The 7,885-nt window shown below is 37.3% G+C and overlaps 1 protein-coding gene and 1 long non-coding RNA gene across 2 annotated transcripts in view; one reads left to right on the plus strand and one right to left on the minus strand.

Annotated features, from left to right (window-relative positions):
- The window catches only part of LOC122794189 (protein rapunzel-like), a 91,433-nt gene that overhangs the window by 78,512 nt on the left and 5,036 nt on the right, over positions 1 to 7,885 (minus strand). The window lies entirely within an intron of this gene.
- Positions 3,230 to 7,885, plus strand: part of LOC122794190 — a 26,364-nt gene continuing 21,708 nt past the window's right edge. The window contains exons 1-2 of the long non-coding RNA XR_006363620.1: positions 3,230 to 3,472; positions 4,222 to 4,259. This is a non-coding gene — a long non-coding RNA (uncharacterized LOC122794190). The remainder of the gene's footprint in view (positions 3,473 to 4,221; positions 4,260 to 7,885) is intronic.

Genomic DNA, 7,885 nt, shown 5'->3' on the forward strand with positions numbered 1-7,885 from the left:
TGGGAACCAATCCCTTGGTGACTTCCAAAGAGGTACCCACTGCAGAAGCAGACCTGACTTCTGCCATAAAACTGGTTCTTCACTGACCTCAAGGTACACATTGGAGGTAAGAGGCACAGCTGAAGATGTTTCAGGCCTTTGTCTGCTCACATTCTCTTCAAATTTTGCTCAGCTGAAGGACCCCCGGAGCCTTCCATAATGTCTTTAGCCAGATGTTTTAACCTCTGATTTTCTAAGTAAAGATTTAGAGCCAAAAGTCAGCTATGCAATGTCTTAGGCACAAAAGCCTGACAAATAGATCAGGAGCAGTAGTCGTGACTAGGCCCAAAACAGAAAATGCACAGGTCATGGCAATCTTTATGTGGAATCTGCCTTCCACACCTGCACTTGCCCTTCGCCGATGACATAAACAATAACAAATGGCAGTAGCATAAAAACAAATCACCAATGGGGCACTTATCTGAAGCTGAAGCTAGCAGCAATATACAGAATCCGACTGCAGACTCTACATAGGATTCAACCTTCTGAATGGTGGCAGAAATGTTCTGAGGATGGTACATGTGGCTGCCCATTTTATGGCTGACATTGCCAGACCATACGTGTGGCATCCTATGTACTAGCAGTGGCTGGAAGCTTTGTATACTGGTTGGACATTGGGTCGCTGGACAGAAGACAACCCATATGTAAAGAATACTGCAACACTGAATAGAAGGACATGCACTGGTTTAAGCAAAAGTAACTCAAAAGTAACGCACATTTAAGTTACTAGTTACAAAAAAAGTAATATATTACTATTACTAGTTACTATTTTGAAAAAGTAAGTAGTTATATAACTAGTTACTAGAAATTGTAATATATTACAGTAATATATTACATATATTATCTTCCATCCATCTCTGCCCTTCTCTAGCCTCTTCACTCAAAATGCATCTACCTGATAGATGTCTGAGATCCAACAACCAGACTCGTCCTCCAGGTAAACAACTACTATCCTTTTCTCTAGTACTGCTCTGGAATGCCCTACCACCTCTCATTCGCACCACCCATAACCACTCCACCTTTAAGACCTTGCTTCATTCCCATCTCATATCCCTCTGGGAATGTTCCTGCTCCCTCCCTACATAACTACCCTCAACATCATACCCTGAGTTTCACTCTTCATCCTGCTCTCTCCTCCTTCCTCTGACCAACCTAGCTCTACCCATACCCCCCTTCCTCACATCACCTTTCACCCCTCATATACCACTTCTTACCGTTCTCTCTCTTCTTACTTTACACTTCATCTCTTCCTATCCCCTCCTGTCTACCCCTGCTATAACTCTCATTTGATAACTATGCAAGGCTTCTTTCACTTCTACTTTTATATTCTCCACTGTATAAACTAAGGTATTTTGAAAATACTTTCTGACATGTTTTGTAAATATTTAGTGAAATGTTGTTTTTCATCTGTAAACTGTATACTATATTACAGATTTTTAATGATTTGTCTAAATTTGTATAATGTCTTATGGAGCTTTTCTCCCCAGGACTCCATTGAAAATGGGCTCTTCTCGGCCCAATGGACTATCCCGGTAAACAAACAGTAAAATAAAAATAAAAAATACTGTAATATATTACTCCCATCATCCCATCAGAGCATCATACCTCTCAATCTGTTAGAGCAAGAAATCTGAAAAAAGGAATTAATAATGGGCAAAGGCCCAAAAATAGGTACACTTTTTAAATATCGCTCTTACAAACTCAGAAAGTAGATAGAACAACAGGTTTTGTATTAAGGGTATGAAGTCTGAAAGTAAAATGATTGTCATTATTTTCTGACTTCAACCCTCAGTGATTTGCCAGAAAACCACAATTTTATGAGAAACAGACTGAAATATGAGGCAAAAATCTGGGCATTCGGGGAAAATCTGTAGAGTTGCGAAGTATGACATGCATTATTTATTTGCAGTTACCCTAAGTGCTGGCACACACTTGAATACTGAAACAAGAATGCCAAAAGTCTGCACTTTGCATTTTGTGTCATCATTTATGCTCATCTTATTTGTCTCATAAGTATGAAACATGAGAAAATGATGTTACAGCACAGTGCTGTAAAACAGTAAATGGTACAACATCCTGTAGACATTCGTTTCATTGCTACAACATCCATTTTCAAAATGTGTAAATGTTAAGTCATATAGTAATTGATTCATACTCAAAAGCATTCAGTAAAGATTAGTGGGACTAACTCAGCAAAAAAAAAAATCACATCTATATCTATATCTATATCTATATAAATGCAGAAGTGTGTATGTTGTCCTCCCTTATCATTTAATCTGGTGTACGATAGCATCCATATGTTGCAGTTTTCAAGTAACTTTCCATTTGTTAGAAAGTAATAAAATACATTTTTTATATGTATACATATACAGTACATGCCCGGGCACACGCATACACAAACATCAATACACACACACACACACACACACACACACACACACACACACACACACACACACACACACACACACACACACGTATGTTCAATGTTTAAAATGTATTTCAGAAAATACATTTCTTAACATATTCTCTTTAATGAAATACATTAAAACAGTATTTAATGCTTTACCAGATATGCTTTTTGGGTTTATAAACTAAAGTAGGTCAAAGAGTTTTAACCTTTGACTCTTAAAAAAGTTGTGTGAAAAATGCAAAGAAGGATAAACAAAGCAAGGGGTACCAGAAAATGTTACCCCTGCCCCAATAAGTTTTAGACCTGCTTTATTTTATTTACAGGTTTTTAAAACTAACTGAAACCTTCCATTATGGAGTGTCTGGAGTCAAAGGATGTCTGAGAAACAAAATTAAAATGCCATCAAAATAAGGCTGTAAAGAAATGGTTAATATGTAATGTAGTGCAATTTCAGAAATGGAGAATAAAACGCTGTTATGCATTTATTTTTTGTAACATAATGAGATGTGAAATTCATGTGTTTCTCAAGGAACCAAACTTCTGCACAGAAATGATTCTGTAAATGTAATTTAAGACTCAGGAAATCCTCTGACTAGCAGGAAGGTAGAAAAGTCTTTCATTTCACAATACACAATGAAAAAGAGGTAAGACTTGATCTCTGTTGAAATAAAACACCCTGTAACGCAATTGGATAGATTTAAATTTAGGGATGTCTCAAGATTTGAAATAAACCACGTGATGTTATTTTCAACGCTCTTAGGGCTGAGGTAGAAAGAACCATCCAGGCTTGGTGAAAACAGCATACTGAATCTGATAATGAAACCATTTTCCGCAGCTAAAAAGCTTCTGATGAGTTTCAGTGCCCCACCCCCATCAACCAGAGAAACCAGGCTCCGGAAATACATGCCTTCTCTTCAGCAAATGCTGTGTACATTGGACATCTGAACATGGATTTGAGGAACAGATGAAGAAAAAAAGAAAGATCTGCTCACCTCTGATAGTGGTTAGTTATCAAATAAGGTAAGTTTTCATTATTTTTATTTGCATATTATTTTAAATTGTTTCCTAACTTTAAGCATCTTCACAATGTTAGATAAAATATGTTACATCTGCTTTCAATTTGAGGTCTGCTTCTTTCTTTCCTTATTTTCTTTATGAGTGAAACACTGAAACTTCCATAAACTTACAAGGACTATACATATCCCTCATAGCTAACAGTAACAGTTACTGAAGCCTATCCATGCAGGAAACAACGTCCATATTTTTTAATGCTTACAAATAAGTACTGGTTATTTGAATTTTCATCAATCCCTTTTTTTGTCATATGTCTGAATATCTTGTTTTCTGCTTGTCTCCCTTCCCCTGCCTTTCTCTGTCTCCCTGCTCTTTATCTCCTGGAACATGTGGTTAACCTTAGTTATCCAAGCATGTGTAACAGTTTAGTGTGCATAATGAAGGGAGAAAGCACAAGGCCAAATTATATGTAATTGTTTTGTTAAGTCATCTAAGCTATTTTTGTTTAAATTAGTGAGTTTTATCTATTTTTAGTTGTTTCACTATTAACTGCTACCATGCGCCACTCTTCAGCATGCTTACACAATGTGACACTGAGTCATACCCTGGCCTGCATTATACAACATGCCTCTTTCCTTAACTACCCTTACATGCCCTTTTCTACTGTGCTACTGACATTTGACGCCCACATAAATGGATATATGAAACTGTTTTTATGTTTATATTAATTCAAAGATTTTTTTTTTCGTTTCTAGTATGCAACAGAAGTCAAAGACCCTACTGTTTCTCTAAGGTCAGTAGAAACACAGAATAATTTAACTGATTAAAGATATTGCTTGAATGTTAACACTTTTTTGTATGAGCAAGGGCTTGGGGATACTAGCGTGGTATTTCAATAGGGGCTTCTCAGTTCTCATTTTTTGCAGAATACTGCATAATGACACTGAACTGAGAGGTAATGGGTACACGTTACTCCACATAAAGAGATACAGGGCATCTTTAAACTGGAAAGGTATGTCAAGCTAGATGGTGCTAAATATTGGTTTCTGCTGCCCCCACTTGGTTATGTATGGAATTACAGGAGTTGCAGGACAATTAGAGTTTGGTTCCTCAGCACAGACCACACTCCTCCTGCACCAGCTATCAGGAGTTATGAATGTTGCAGTCCATCTGTTGTACATACTGATTTATTTGCTAACTAACTGCAGAAATACAAAAGATACTCATATTCAGAAATGAGTCACATCATGGATAAAGGGAGGGAAAGTAATGTTCAAACAGGAATGGAGGGAAAGTTAGCATTCAAAGAGTGCTGGATTGTCTGCACCATTTCTTTATTGAGTCTTACTATTTAAATAACTCCGTATCTCTCTGGCAAGCTTCTGTAAGCATTTTTTAGTTTTATAATTGTTTATTGGTTTGGATATATCTTTTGCACTTCTGGGTGTTTATTTTTTATTATGTATCTGTACTCTTCTACGCAAAACTGTCTTAAAACCCATCTCCAACTTTCTATGTTAATTGATGGACTGTATTCATACCCTTAAAAAGTTGTCAGTTTTACAGATATAAACACAAGGCATGATAAATCATGACATTCATGAAAGTACATGATTAAGTCATGTCCCTCTGATAGACGTAAAATGTGACACGTGTTTTTCCTCTGGAAGTATGTGGCAATTCATATGGCTATAATCACTGACATGCATAATGAAGTAAATAGTCACTATTACAAGAGACATACAGGCAGCCCACAAACTTTGCAATCTAAAATTATAGAGATGTAAATCATCTTAAAAGCTAGTAGTTTAACAAAGGCTATACTCATGGACATGTGGCCTGCACAAGAATTCCATCAGCAAAAAAATGTGGGAAAAACATCAGATTCTGAATGTCTGATCTTTAATAAAGTGTATCAGTTATAAGAAACATACATTATAAAATTTGTGATTTAAAAAATGTTCAGATTCCTACATATGGATGTGACAAATGCCCAGTCTATTGGAAATATTTGAAGGATTCAAGTAGAAATAACCTGCAAGTATGGTAGCTGCACAACTCCAAAAGTCCTCAGTATAATTAAAAAAAAAAGAAAGAGCCAGCAAAACAGTGACAATAAGGTTTATTTTAATACAATAAGGAGAACAAAAAGACCGGTTTCAGCTATATAGTTATTAAGCCTTCATCAGATGCACTGCTGAAGGCTTAATAACTATTTATCCGAAACCGCTCTGTTTGTTCTCCTTATTGTATTAAAATAAACCTTATTGTCACTGTTTTGCTGGCTCCTGCTTTTTTGAAATATTTGAAGGAGCAAATTAATTGAAATGTGAAAGTGCAGCAAGTACCCAAATAAATGGAAGTGAGATCATTACAGATGTGTGTGCCTTCCAAAAACACGGATGCATAAAATGATTCCTATACAATTCCTGAGCCTCCAAGAGCAATCCTGTCTTTGTCATTTGTTCTCATCGCTGTCTCTTGCAAGGACCTTTAAGATGGAAGTGCAAGCTGCAGAAAACATTGTTCCCTCAAGGGCAGTGGCTCAAGAATTGTGTACAGGCAGCAGTGACCAGCTGTCACTATGGTTACAACATATAGCAACTAGCAGTTATCAGGTTCTAATGAAGGCGGAGCTGATCCTTCATACCAACAGTGTGAGAAAAGAAAGGACTCAGTACATTTGCAAGGGTGCAACGCATTTTACCTAAATATATGAAGTCAGCCAAATATGTCAAGTTGCACTGTATAATTTTTCAAACTAGTAAAAGGTGCACATGCCACTAAAAATAAAGCAATATGTAACATTTTGCAGCTGTGGTGTAAATATCACTCTCCCACTGCCAGTCATTTGAAGATATGCTCTCACTATTGCAAAAACAGTGTGGGATTCTTGCTGCAACATGGTAGCAGGTTTCTATAGGAGGAAAAATCAAAGTCCAATAACATTTATGTGCCAAGTACAAAGAAGGAAGTAGTCTGTTTTTCTCTCACTTCTGTTAAAATATATTAGAACATACCTACCCAATCTTGTTCCTTAACCATTCTCTGTAATACTCATCTACCTAGAGCTGACTGTGTAGACTCTGCCTGTACCCTGTACACATGCTAAGTGTACCTCAGATTCCCATTCGTTAGTGAATGTCACATGGTGTTCTCAAAATTCATTGTTATCATGTATGCCATGACTGATGCCATATCAGATATGTGATTCATGTCTAATTGATTGGATGGACTTCATTTTTGTGTATGCCTGTGTCTGCCTGAGCTGGAATGATTTTCCACAACTTTGACAAAACAAATAAAAACAGTTAATCAGCCCATAACGTATAAATTTTCACACATTTGATATCATGGTTTTATATTTTTTCCTAAGTATAGCGTATACTGTTGAAAGACAATGAAGCTTGAAAACAACATGAGGATTCATAAAGAGGCTTTCTGAAGAATTATGATAAGAAATGTATCTGTGTGCACCACAATGCCAGGGTTGAGGCAGTCTGTATGGATTCATAAAGGTAAGCACATTTTTTGTTATGTCATTGTTTGTTGATAAGGGAGTAGCTATGCCTATGGGCTGTGAACAGTATCTAGAACTGGACAGAAAGTGCTTAGAATGATTAGTGTCCATTTCTGTGAAAGGAGAGAGGGAGACAGTACTTTGTTAGAAAATAGTTTGTTAATGTGGAAATCCACAACTTTCCTTTAGTTGTTTGTTTCATCCAGAAGGAGATTGAATGGTCCCAGCTAAAGTACGTAACAGCAGGCTTATTTCATCACAAATGTAAAGAAGAACACACACTGACTATTTTAGTTGGCTTTGGGATGAAGGAAGCATTGAAATGAATGCCAGTAACTCAGACAGATGTATAAAGAAAACAGGTTCTATTAAAGTCTTACGTAGATGCCAGAGCTAGCCATCCATCATTCGTTTGGAAATCAGCCTCATTTGTTAATGAGTAATTGCTGACGGGAGAGTGACAACACAGGTGATACCTGGCTACAGCTGTGTTAAGCTTCAGGACAATGGACTGGTCAGTGGATGCAGCAGTGCAGCACATTACTGTCATATGGACATCTGTCTTAAGGTTCAGGACAATGGACTGGTCAGTGGATGCAGCAGTGCAGCACATTACTGTCATATGGACATCTGTCTTAAGGTTCAGGACAATGGACTGGTCAGTGGATGCAGCAGTGCAGCACATTACTGTCACATGGATAAATGGCTAGCAGAATACGGAGGAACATTAACACCCATCTGGCCTGCTGCCTGGGCTGGGAAAGGACAATAATAATCAGTGTTTGCATGGACCGTAATCCTGCGCTAGCAAAGGAGACCACAAGAGCCCCCAACATGCTGGACAGCTACACATCACTGATCAAGGCATCCAGTAATACTACATGCCTTTTCAAGATAAG

The sequence above is a fragment of the Protopterus annectens genome, chromosome 2.part1, assembly GCF_019279795.1.
Source record: "Protopterus annectens isolate FY-2018-M chromosome 2.part1, PAN1.0, whole genome shotgun sequence".
Classification (NCBI taxonomy): Eukaryota; Metazoa; Chordata; order Ceratodontiformes; family Protopteridae; genus Protopterus; species Protopterus annectens.